This window comes from Amblyomma maculatum, chromosome 7 (genome assembly GCF_055883805.1).
Source record: "Amblyomma maculatum isolate TAMU_Amacu chromosome 7, ASM5588380v1, whole genome shotgun sequence".
NCBI classification, from domain to species: domain Eukaryota; kingdom Metazoa; phylum Arthropoda; class Arachnida; order Ixodida; family Ixodidae; genus Amblyomma; species Amblyomma maculatum.
In genome coordinates, this window is record NC_139350.1 from 144,162,298 (window position 1) to 144,176,134 (window position 13,837).

Here is a 13,837-nt window from a genome sequence, read left to right on the forward strand (position 1 = left end):
AGGCAACCATGGCTGAGATGCGGTCCTCCGGACTACGTGATGGGACAGGTTGTGCAGGTACGTCGGCGTGACGGTCGGACAGCACGGCAGAAATAGTAAAGCTGGACAAAGGCGACAGCTCGGCAAGGAAAATGCCATCCGGGAGAACTTGTGAAGACATGCTGAAGTTGAGTACGGGAATGTAGGTGAGGTTATTCTCGACGTGTACAATGTTATGAGGTAGGACGATGTTGCGCTGTAGAGTGACGTCAGTGATGGGGATGACAACGTAGTCACCGTCAGGAAGGGAGGGAAAAGGTGACATGGGCACGTATACTGCCGCCTCGGGAGGTAGGCGAGTAAATGTTCTGGAGCAGAGGCGAGGCTGGGATTGGTCAGCACTGGGGTCGTGAACACAATAGGGCAGGGCTAGGCGCAGAAGTCCGGAGGAACAGTCAATGAGAGCCGAATAGGCTATTAAAAAGTCTAGACCTAAAGTCACGTCTTGAGGACAAGTAGTAAGGACGGCGAAGAGCATAGGGACGTGGTGGCCGGCGATGCTAACGCGTGCAGTGCACATTCCGATGATGGCAGCAGTGTTTCCATCAGCAACACGAATTGTAGAGGTGTGAGCGGGCGTAAGAACTTTTTTGAGGCGCTGGCGGAACGACGAACTAAGAACTGAAATATGGGCTCCATTTCAATGAGAGCGGGCACAGGGACTCGATCTATGAGGACATTGATCAGGTTGCGGCGTGGTGCGATGGTCGAAACACAGTTGGCTGTCCGGGTTGCGTATTGCCAAACCATATCCCGTAGGCGCACTGGAGCAGACGACGCCTTCAGCGAGTAAAACGGCGATTGTTGCTGAACGATCTCTCTGAACGCAACCTACAGGTAACATACACTCACTGTAAACGGAGATTGTTGCTGAAAGATGTCTCTGAACGCAACCTAAAGGTAACATACACTCACCGAGGCAGGAAATGATTATGGGGAAGGTAATTGCTTAGTGTAACTGTTGTCATAGCGATTGCTACTTAAAGGTGTCTGTAAACGCAACCTAAAGGTAACATACACTCACTGAAGGCAGGATATAATTACAGTGAAGGCAATTTGAAAAAAAAAAGAAAAAAAAACAACAACACAAGAGTCGAACGCATGTTTAAGTAGCATCAGTGAAGAGATGCGTGGTGTTAATCCATTGCGCCACCAAAACAACGGGAGCGGCTGCTTTTAAATGTGTTCTTATTCATTTAGACAATATATCCACTATTTGTCGCCTGGTGGCGCTGCTCAGAGGAATCACGCGCCAGAGCGTCGTCTGCTCGAGTGCTCCTACGGGATATGGTTTGCTAATACGCGTCCGGGTTGGTAACGCAGCGTCACGTCCGGGCGCTGCGTTGCCTAGTTTCCCGAGTAGGTGCCTTGGTACGGTGGGGACAAGCTGCGGCGACGAGTAGGTGATCGGGAATGGTGGTCTTGAGGCGATGGAGAACGGCTAGGACGACGGTCTTGCTCTGTGTTCTCAGTACGAAGATGTGCTGGGGTGACAGAAAAGCGTCGTGGTGCATAATAGTTATGGCGGACAGGGCTGTAATAGGGTTGAGAGGGGGGAGCCGGACGGCTGCGGCAATAGCGGGACGTATGTCCAGCTCGACAGCAGACGAAGCAAATAGGCCTATCGTCAGATGTGCGCCACTCCGCAGGATTAGGGGTAGGGTAGCGCGGTGTGTAGGGCGGGGTTGTGGCAGCAGCAGCAACCACTGGGATTGGCTGTGGTGCAGGGGGTGGTGGCGCAGGATTTGAAACGAGGCCAACATTAGCGAATTCTTAGCGGACAACAGCCTGTATCATAGCTATTGTTGCCAGTGCAGGAGGTGACGTATGTGTAACAGGAGTCAAGGGCTCGGTTTCTCTGCGGACGATGGTAGTGAGGTTATTCTGACTTGAAGGCTGCTGTAACGTGGGCAAGTCGTCACATGAGGATGTAGTCGCCGTGTTGGGAAGGCGCTGAAACCGATGGACGATGCGCGCTGCTTCGCCTGTTCGAAACGGCGACAGACTTGCAGGGCTGAGTCCACCGTAGAGCAGTCTTTGCAGAGAAGTATATTGAATGCGTCATCAGCGGTACCCTTAAGTATATGGCCCACTTTATCATCTTCGGTCATGGAGGTATTCACCTTTCGACACAATGCGAGAACGTCCTGTATGTAGGCCAGGTATGACTCGGTTGACGATTGAGCCCGAGTAGCCAGGTCTTTTTTGGCTGCCAGAGCTCGCCCAATTGGTTTGCCAAATAAGTCCTGCAGTTTTTGTTTGCAGATGTCCCACGTAGGCATCTCCTGTTCGTGATTGGTAAACCAGGTCTTCGCCGTTCCCGCCAGATAGAAGATGAGGTTTGCAAGCATTATGCTAGCATCCCAGCGGTTATTCTTGCTGCACCTTTCATATTCGTCGAGCCAATCTTCAACGTCCTTGTTGTCTTCGCCGTTAAAGATAGGCGGATGACGGATTTTGGTTAAAACTATGGGGGCAGCCGGAGTTTCCGTAGCGGGTGATGCGTCCTGGGATGCCATGCTTACTGTGGTAGTCGGTGGGGTGAGCTCAGGGAGATGACGTCCACTGCTCAAATCCAGGTTTCTGGCGCGAAAGTACGAGGAGCTGTGGCAAGGGGAATCGAAAGTACCTCCACCAAGGTGTTACGGGGTAGTTCAGCTTGTAGCAAAGGTCGGACACCGAAGACAAGGCTTTCAAACAGACGTTCTCTGTACGCACTAGCCGACGCTGTTGAACGTCATCTTCTCTCAAACTCACGAGAGTCTTCTTCTTCTTTCCGTATACGTATGCACCACCTAATGTGACAATATACACGATGTTATGGTCACAGCAAACATAGAAGATTCTACTTTTTTATTCCAAGAGAACTGACATACTTTCCATTGGACTGATAATATTGCTTACGGAAAATGGCATTCATGCACATGGAAATGGAAAGCAAAACCTAAAATGCAGGAATGCCGTAAATTGAGAATTACTGAAACAACACCAGGCTACGTAAGTTTCGTTACTTTGGCCAATTGAAGTATGACACTGTGTCAAGCTTTGCCCACATCGATTATCAGAAAGCACACGCCATCGGATTAAGCTGCTTTATATTGCTGTTCGGTTTTCGTTATCGCGTTCTCCTGGCCATTTAAAGCCTAGTAGGAACCTCGTGATATGGTTCGTCATGAGATTCATATGACACAGTCAGCCTCGGCACTATTATTGGTATAACTGTCATCACAGCCAAATGTATCCCCCAAAATGCAAAACTAACAAATAAATTTATCGTTACCACTCATTGCAACTTCCAAGTGATGTCTTCCAGCCAATATCGTTAACACGAGTAGAGAGCGGACCATCCCTTCGACGGACCTCTCTTTCCTTCTTTAAAGTGAGCATGAACGGACAGGAGAAAAGAAAAATCTGAAATCAAAGAGGCTGCAGGGAACCTACACCCACTAATATCGCGTTAAAACCAAGAAAATAATGCCAAACCTTGGTCAGATAATTTTTCATCGGACTTTGATGCCGGCTGTTTCTGGTCACAAGAAATCGGCTAGCGACCAACTGAACGATGCGCACGATTCCATCAGCAAGTCCACACCTCAGCACAGTTTCCATGACTTCGGACTTCCTCGTTCTACCGACTACACGCTGCAATACATCCCGCTGCGTGCACTTACTCCTTCTCTGGTTGCAAGCGCAGCATGATAGTTGCTCTTTCCGCCATGCATTTGGTTAAAACCGTTTGATTGTCCGGATGGTGTGTGTTTAACAGCGTCACCGTCAAGCTTGTTTCACACGGCCAACCGGCGTAAAACAAGCGAAAAATAATTTCCACTGACGAGCTTCCAGCCATTATCAGCCATTTACCAGAAGGCAAACTTATCATAAGGTGAACCGTTTTCTTTTTGTGCTTGTGTATTATGCTGCAAAGCCAACCAAAACAGACCGTGTGATAATTACTTTTTTATGAGACCATGGGCATCTTCTAAAGCGGTCCCAAGAAAACGGAAGTAAATAGACTGAATAGGACGGACAGGTCTTTCCCTGTCTTCTACGGCATTATTCCTCTGAGATCCAATTTGCTTAATTGTTTTATAAGGTGTGACGTCCCAGAGCCACACCGGGTATGAGGGGCGGCGTTGCAAAAGGCTCCGGAAATTTGTTAACGTGCATTGGCATTGCAGAGTAAACGGGCGTCTTACGTTTCGCTTGGAACGCGGCTGCCGCAGCAGGAATTAAGGCGGCGCCTTCTGTATACCCGCCGGTTTGTTCAGTGGTTAAGGAGCTCGACTGCTGTGGCCAAGGATGCGGAATCGAATATCGGCCACGGTGGCAGCTTTTCGATGGAGGCGGGGAGTATGGCGCCCGTGTGCTGTGCAATGTCAGCGCACGTTCGAGGACTCCTGGTGGTCGAAATTTCCAGAGCGTTCCACTTCAGCGTCTCTCATAGCCTGAGACGCCTTGCGACCTTAAATTTTATAGCCCAAACCTAACCAGCCTTCTGGATCAGCATTTGAGGCTGCAGGGCGCCGATCCGTTTCGTAGGCGCTGACAAGAGATATTGGTGCACATAGCAGTGGGGTGGGCGCCTCGTTGAGCGTCTTCACAGCTTCCGGAATGCTCATGGACTGCACTAATTGCAAGTTAGTTTCTCCTTGGTCCACACTGTGGCGCGTGAGTCCGTAACAGTGTGATCACTTTAACAAAGCACTTCCTATAACGAAGAAACAACGTAGACCGTTCTACTTTCAGGTGCAAGCTTCGTGACACAAAAGGTGAATAACACGCACAATTAGTGACCGATGTAAAGGTAGAAAGAAAAGCAGAAGATTCAGATATGTGCATTAAAATAATGAAAATAGAAATGTGAGCTTTTTGACACTTATCTTGCGCTTCTTGAGTGTACTGGCAGCAGTTGGCACTATCTATAAAATTGGAAAGGTGGAAGGGTACCACACCCTTCAACTCCCGTGAAAACAACGTCCCAGCGTTTCTGGGCGGCGACCAAGTCGTTCACTGACCATTTGTTGTGCAGCGCTCGAACATTAGGCAGGGATCAGGAATCAGATACGAATTGGAAGGAGCAAACGATAGATCCCTGCGAGTACAGGGTTAAACATTATTTCATCAATTTTGGGAGTCCGCGCCAAATAATTATTCTCTGAGCACTCTTTCGCACTAATAGCTTCCTAGAAGACAGCTGTCACATTGAGTGGTAGCAGCATGACTGGAGTTCACGCCCTGAACGCATGTGAGGTATCTGGATATTGCATGATCGTGACAGATAATCTGCAATAAAACTTGTTGCTTGGCTAGTTGGTGATACATTCTTAGAATAAAAGGTAGTTCGTTTTTGTGTCCCTTCCTCCGTGTTCGTCCTTTTGCACTACCTTTTATTCTAAGATAATCTGCAGTACGTAATTGAGAGAGATATACAACTTATCACAAGTCAGACCATATAAACAAAGTGAGATGGTCAGAAGTCAACATTGTTCCTGCTTTTCTCCACATGGCAGAGGGCTACTAAAAAGACGTATTTGAGCATGTTGTTTGTGATAAATATTATATTTTAATGTGTTTTTGTGTTTTTCTATCCAACCTTAAATATTCCGAAATGTCATTTGCGTTACACAAGCTCCCGTAATAGAATAACAAAAGAAAAAACAGTTGATTTTCCCTCGCCTGATTTATCTGCACACAGATCCGCAGACGCTCAGCAAGAATAAGATGCAGGTATGATCTGTAATTTTTCTACGAAGAATAGCCCTGGTTTAAAGCCAAAAATGTCACTGTTTTACAAAGTATACAATAAACTACATTCTTGTGTGTGCGTGGAAACAGCACAAAACACATCGCACAAGAAAGAAGGCAGGATGAGCGCACATCTCGTCTTCTTTCTTGTCCTCTGCATTTCGCACAATATCATACCAACTAACAATGCTCGCTGTGCTACTACAAGACTACGTATTTGATGCAAAACACGGCTTCTTGTTCACTGAGAAAGTCTGGAAGACAATTAGACTCCGCTTTTAAGGATACAACGCGACAGCATTAACGGCATCCGTCTACGGCTCCCCTTGCGGATGTTCGTTTAAGCACATTCCCTTCGATACTCGCTCATTTACTCATCCCTTCATTTTTGCTGCTATTATTCCCACGCATACCCGCTGGCATGCAGTCCTAAGATCCCACATTTCGTGAAAGACCAACCGAGAAAGATATAAAACCCAAACCAAAACGTACGATGTACCTCCAAGCTAAACACCAAGCATTACGGCTTAATTAGAGATGGCGTTGGCCTAAGTGTAGCGAGTCTTAAACGGATCCAGGGTCCCAAATGGTTCAATTTTATTCTCGGCAGTCCACACCTCCTTTCATGTCATGTGACTTCGTGACGTCATACAACCAAGCGAGTACTCAATTCCCAGCAATGCCACCTGCCGACTGCCGCAGGCAGACCCGCGACATTTTGCTCAAAACGCCAATGCCGTATATTCTCGAGCAGGGCACCTTTACAGCTCTGACGTTAAAATTCAAAATGAAGAATACATATAAACAAGAGCGAAAGGGTACTGAGGATAAAGATACTTAACAGTGAATAATAAGCTTACTGCTTACTTTCCACATTTATTCTCTTTTTCGCGGCTTCATCACTATCGCAAAAGTGGGAGCGAAACGAATCTAGAATGGCACTTTCCGGCGCTGTCAGAGGCGGACATGAGGACGAAATAAACGCTTGACAAAGTTGCTGTGTTACCTGTTTGGCATTAGCTAGGCCTAAGACCTGTTAGATGTGGCTTGCGGCTCCATCTGTAGCGTTGGTTGGCCTTGCGGCTCGGCGGAAGGCCTCAGCGGTCCCGACAAAGATAGGCGTCGACTAACAAAAACAACGTTTAATATAGCATCACGTAGGATCGGCCAGAGAAGAAGGCCCGGAGAGAAAACTGACACGCTCGCTAAGCCGGTGTCTGGCGCCGCCTCGGCGTAGTCTCTCAAGTCTCTCTCGCAGCAGGAACTGCCACTGCTTTTTATACGCTCGGCAGTTCAGATAGAAAGGGAGAATTCGTGTCAGAGCAAGCTCTGCATACTCAGTCACAGTGGCACGACAGAACCTCCTCCACCTCCTGTTAATGGATGAGGGTGACTATCTCTCCCTTGAGAGCCGGGCTTGGCCAACGTTTGCACACACACGCACGCACACAGAACGGCACGTGTAGTTCCACACGTCGGAGCATGTTCGCGCGAGGGAGCGTTGGGCGGCCGATTGCACGGTGCTGAAATGGTCGAAATGCTCGCTGCTTTGACTGATGCGTTCGCTACCTTACGCTGTGGCCGCGTAAGCTGTCACACATGACGGTGACGAATCTTAACAGACCGTTCTTCCAATGATTACATGAATGGATGCATCCGGTTTTCTAAGGCAGCCAGCCAGCCAAGCTTGTTCTCTGAATCCATAATAACAAGTTTGCGTAAACTCGTATGCTGTGTAAGGACAGCGTCTGTAGAACTTGGAATCATTTGTGCAGAGCTTGGTGTTTGTTTTTGGGGCAACGTATTTTGTTATTCGTAGCCACAAAAACCCAAAAACTAGAGCACAGCGAAAAACTTCGCACCTCACGACTCTATGCTGTCAACACTCACCAGTTCATCTTCACGGCGTAGCCTTTCCGATTTGTGGTAGCCCCGGGGGGTCAGAAACACTGAAACAGAATTCGGAAAACGTTGGTTATGAGTATGCTGCATAGCACCGTACGAACAATACCAACTTTATTATGCGGCTAGAAGTGCGGCCGCTAGCATTACCAGACTTGCAAACGAATGTCTAGTTCTAAGCGAATCTTGTCGAAAATGTTCCGCTGACTTGCTGCCTAGAAATGTACCATTCGCAAAAGACAGCGTCGAGTATCACTGGCGCCCGATGTAAGAATACTATGCTATGGAGCTGACACTCCCCCCTTCCCGCGCGCAGGTCTGCCGGCCGATCACGACCAAAATTTCTTCTATGGCGCTGCCACTGCAACCGTCAAGTCCTGCACGGCTTTCAGGGCGCTGGGAAGGGCTGGCTCAGAGTGGGTGGCCCTGTTCGGCGTGCTGCGCTACTGCGCTCTTGTTTTTCCCCGGTTTTGCTCGTTCGGCTGCATTCGTGTTGCTGTAAACGCGTTATTTGTGTTTTGTTTGAAAGACATTTGCTTCCCTATAGTCGGCACAGTAGTCGGCACCTTGCGAGCGCTGCATACACGAAGGTAGCAGCTCCGTTTTTTGTTTGTTTGTTTATCAGACGTGCTCAGAGGTGGGCAAATGCCCTCATTTTGGCCTTTCCTCCCTCGCCCTCAATTTCCAATCGGCAGCCCTCCCTCACCCTCCCCCTCACTTAAAAAAATTTATTCGCCCTCCCTCGCCCTCATCCTCACTTTGTTACTTGAATTATAATGCTGGTCCTCACTTACCCTCACCCTCATCTCATTTGCCCTCCCTCACCCTTAACCTCATGCCCAGCAGTTTGAATATTTTAGTTATTTTTCATTACTTTCGATCTATGACAACGTTACAGCGAGTCAAAGTAGGCGCAAACTATTCTTATCTGCGTCTGTTTTTGGCAGTATCAAGCCGCGTTAATCATCTAGCAATCGAATTTCTCGAAGCTAACAATGGACTTAAATAAATGACGGGGCTGCATTTATGTTGTAGCGTATCACTGGCAAGAGCCATCCGGTACTTGTTCCGACAGTTGCTGAAAATAAGATATGCACTGCACATGGAAACCAGAGACTGTGAAAAGTGCAAAGAACAATTCTGTCAGTGCCCTAAGCATGCCAATCAAAGGCTAAACTCCGAGGAGGAAGGAAAATAACATTTTAGGAAAACGTAGCGCAAATAAGACAAGGACAAAAAGAGAAGGAAACACACACGAGCGCTTACTCACAACTGATTTTTTATTCGAAAAGCAAACAGAATATATAGGATACAAGACATTATCAAATACATCTAATAAAGTGGTGAGATTGACAAGAAATTGACAAAAATGTGGAGAAAGGCAAGTCTGCAAAGATACACACGTGAAAAAACTACTTGACCACTGATTCTAGGTATGTAATCTCTACTTTTGTTAAGTTAATAGAAGCTTCGCTAACACACTTATCCCCTCCTTTCATGATATGATATGCCTCTATAATTTCTCGTGTGCGTTGATTGCGCGATGTGCCAAGAATGATAGTTTTATCGAAAATAGGGCGGCATTTACACTTCGTGCAATGTTTAGGCAAATTATCTTGTGATGTAGGGGTTAAAGAATTTCTATGTTCGAAGAGCCGGATATTCAGACAACGGCCAGTCTGCCCTATGTAGAATTTTTTACAAGAAAGAGGAATTTTGTAGATTACCTGCGTTCTGCACTGTACAAACCTAGATTTATGGTTAACATAGCAGCGATGCTCACTTTTTAACGCGTCTGCCTTTCTTCTTACCAAGGCACACACACCTGACAATTTCGTGGGGGCTGACATTACTGGTGCCTTGGTAAGAAGAAAGGCAGACGCGTTAAAAAGTGAGCATCGCTGCTATGTTAACCATAAATCTAGGTTTGTACAGTGCAGAACGCAGGTAATCTACAAAATTCCTCTTTCTTGTAAAAAATTCTACATAGGGCAGACTGGCCGTTGTCTGAATATCCGGCTCTTCGAACATAGAAATTCTTTAACCCCTACATCACAAGATAATTTGCCTAAACATTGCACGAAGTGTAAATGCCGCCCTATTTTCGATAAAACTATCATTCTTGGCACATCGCGCAATCAACGCACACGAGAAATTATAGAGGCATATCATATCATGAAAGGAGGGGATAAGTGTGTTAGCGAAGCTTCTATTAACTTAACAAAAGTAGAGATTACATACCTAGAATCAGTGGTCAAGTAGTTTTTTCACGTGTGTATCTTTGCAGACTTGCCTTTCTCCACATTTTTGTCAATTTCTTGTCAATCTCACCACTTTATTAGATGTATTTGATAATGTCTTGTATCCTATATATTCTGTTTGCTTTTCGAATAAAAAATCAGTTGTGAGTAAGCGCTCGTGTGTGTTTCCTTCTCTTTTTGTCCTTGTCTTATTTGCGCTACGTTTTCCTAAAATGCGAATGCACCAACTCGCCCAACTTAGCATTCTTGTGCAGGAAAATAACCACTGTCATAGTTACCAGGCAAACCTACCCACCGGCTTACACGCCATTTACGTGTTTACGCAGCGCGTGAGGAAGGAGGAGGTTCTAACTTCTAACCAGCCGCAGACGGAAGGCATGAAGCGTATACGGCATATTAGACAACAGAACAATGTAAAATCTAATTCAAGTAACAGAAAAACGCTATAACACAGAAGCGTAAATTTCGAGGGAGTCAGGGGATCATGACCCTCGATCGCTTCGCAGAGGGGGTTGGAATGGGGGGACATTGGGGGCATGCGATCCCGGGGCCGTGCGCGACAATTTTCGACATGTACATGTAGTGTCGTTTGGGAAACGCAGCGTAAAAATGCGGTTGTTAGGACACGGCGCCGTAAATGCCACCGACGATGTGCCCCGATCGCATCCCGCCTTCCTCCAAGAACAAACCGAAAACGCAAAGTGAAACACGTAACTCTGTTGCGCTTCTGGTTTTCACGAATGCCGCCTCAGTGGGGCGTAAATCGTTTTTTTTTTAATTTATATTAAAGTTATACGAGAACAGGACAAGACAGCGCCTAACTAGAGCAGTACGATGTGCAAAGTGAACAGGCCAGAATTACATGTATAAGGTTTGATTATGCTTCCTGAATACTGTGCTTAAATCTAGGATCACTTATGAAAAAAGCCGTGCTTACAGAACGGGAACAGAAGAGCAACACATATGCGCCAACTAGCCGAAATCAGCACTCTGCATTAATTCGCCTAAGTTCACATCTCCATAGCTGATTCCGGACAAACCCGCATATGCAAAAGCCGGAAAACGGATTGTCTGCACTGTGAAGGCAAGAGCGGCAAAAAAATGAAACTCACCCGGAACCTGCATGACGTCCTTACACACCTTTTACATGGACCGCGCATTTCCCAATAATATCCGAGGACACTGTCACAATGGAAACTTATTCGCGCACACAGTACACGGACATGCTTGAGCATAGAATTTGCAACATCGCACCAAAGTGTTGTTTCAACAAGCGTCAACAACTTGAGTGGTCCGATCGAATTAAAGGACACAGCAACACAAACTGAAGGGCTTCCCCAGCCATTCCTGCCGTTCGCTGTTTCTGTTCTTTTTTTTTCTGGGGGGGGGGGGGGGGGGGGGAGTGGGGAACTGAGCTGAAGGAAGACCCTTTCTTTGGACAGAGAGCGGGAAAGGAACGCACGGTGGTCGACGCGTGTGTATAGGGGAGAAAACCTGGGCCAGGGGGCGCTGCGCCGCTCTGTGCGTCAGCGCCCTCCATGGAGACTCCTTCAAAACCTCCGCGCAGAGCGGCCGCGTCGTCTGCTCCCCGCCGCATAGAAAAGCATGTTGTCGTCTGCTCCGCGCTGCTTTGCAGCACATGTTCGCGCGCGCGCGCGCTCGGTTGTTTCTCTCCTCCTCCGGCCGCATTCTGGCCGCCGTCGCGCTCCAATAAAGGGTGCAAGAAAAAGAAAAAACTGGCATGAAAAAGTGGCTTGTGAAAGTGTTTTTCTCTCTTCTCTCTTTCGTGTTGAAGCGATGGTTGTCGGTTTTTTTAGGTATCTCGCACCTGTGTTTGTAACTGGCTGTGCCGCAGCAGCCATCGAGGAACCAAGTCGGCCTCAAGAAACAGATATATGTCATTAATGCCATCAATGGCGCTTATAAAGGGAAAACACATACGTCAATCGTTCTATCCTCATACGCGATCCTGCTTCGGCAGCTCAAAACTGCGCATTCGCAAGGAGATAACTGAACTAGGGATTGCACAGCGTAGCTGTGGAATTAAGAAGACAAAGGTTTACTTGAAGAGATGTCCCCGTCTGCATGAAAATTCGTCAGGCATTTCCTCACTCTGCGTCTCGCGGAGAGAGGAAACTGCCGAAAAAATGGCATGCATCGGCTTCTCGTCAGTGATCCAGGTCGTTAAGAAACCTCTCATCGTTAAAGGTAGGTAAGTCATTGATTTCGGATGGCAGCGCAACAGCAGCGATCTCCCCCTTACCGCTGTCAGCAGGAACCAAAGGGTAAGGCGGCATGCTTTGTGCCTTTGTAGGGAACGCGTCCTAAACGCGCCGAAAACAGCCACCACGGCGCCGGCAGCATCGCCTAAAACGTCTGTCCCCAAAGAGTTGAATAGGCCCCTTTCAATTGAGCAGTCACAAATGGAAAGGAAGCTCCCAAACCAGCGCCCTGAGTACTCGTCGCTGTGTACACGCGTATCAATTCTGAAAGAGAAGGCTGGACCATTCATTCTCTGAACAACATGGAAGAGACATCAAGAGGTGCCGCCTCAAGTCCTTCAAAATACCTGTCGCTTGCCTCTGCCTTCGAGTACCGAATTCGCGTTCATGTTTTTTTTTGTCTGAGCCTGCCAACAAGCGCTCTTTAAAAACAATGTCCGCGGCGATCAATTAATCACAATTTCTCACTTTCGAAAGCACCGATAAAAAGCTTGCCTCCAGCCAGCCTCTATGTCAGCCGGGGCACAGAAAAAAGCAAAAATAAGAAACACACTGGCAAAGAGCGCCGGCTTTGAGCGCGCAGACGCGCAACCATCCCCCCTCGTCCTCACTCTCCTTCTGTCGCTCCGCGTACACATGCGGCTGCCTGTAGCACGCGCTCCCGAGCGAGCGGGCTGCGCAGACTCCGCAGACAGCCGCGCGCAGCGCGGGCGCGGATGCGCGTAGGTTTTGTAGTTCCTCTCCGCTCCGCTGGAAACCGAGCGCTGGCGTCGCGGAGCGAACTCCAGCTTTGGTTCCCTATCAATGCTGCCACGTCCATCCATGTCTCCACCCGGTGCCTCAGGGAGATCTGATAAGACCAGCCACAGCCGCCTTTTGAGCCCAGCCGTGGACCAGCGTGCGTGGTCTGCCCACTGCTCGTATATTTTTTTTTTCTTTTTTTAACAGCTTTTCTAATGACAGCTGCCCTCGCTATAGGAGGGGGGGGGGGGGCGTCAAGCGCCTGTCGTCGGCGCATTGCCGCAGGGTGCAAAGCTAGGCGCACACTGTTTTGTGTGTTATCTGTCGCCCTCCCAAGCGGTCTTCAAACGAAGTGCCGCTAACCAAAGCTCTCGGGTGTGCAAGCTGAGGTGCACCCCGGCTAACAACGTTCCGGCTTACAGCCTTGTAGAACACTGTAGCCCGCCGAATGGAACATCTTCCCGCAGCCTAGTACGAGTAGTGGCGTTCGTTGCTTCGTTTTTAGTTTGCAACACACAGATGGTGTATGCGTGTGTTTGGCACGACAGAAAAAGTAGCAGGCATCTCGCTGATCATTCCACTGCTTCACACGAGAAGCGACCAACAGCTTGCACAACATGGGAGATCCGCGGAAGAGAGGAGGCCTCTTTCCTTCCACAGAAATGGCTAAGCACAATCAGGTGCACAAAAATCAGGGCTGTCATAGTTTCAACTTGCCAGCTTGAGATCCTAGGACATACCATGACTACGCGGAATTTGGCTTACTTTTATCTCAGCTGTCTGGTTTATTAATATTGAGTCAGTCTTAGAGTGAATGTGGGGCGCTGAAGCTGGGAGGTAGTGTTGAGCGTTCGAGAGCAGGTATCACGCAAACCCTCGAAGCCTACTTCCCTTAAGTCTTCCTCTTCATCAGACCTGGTAGACGTT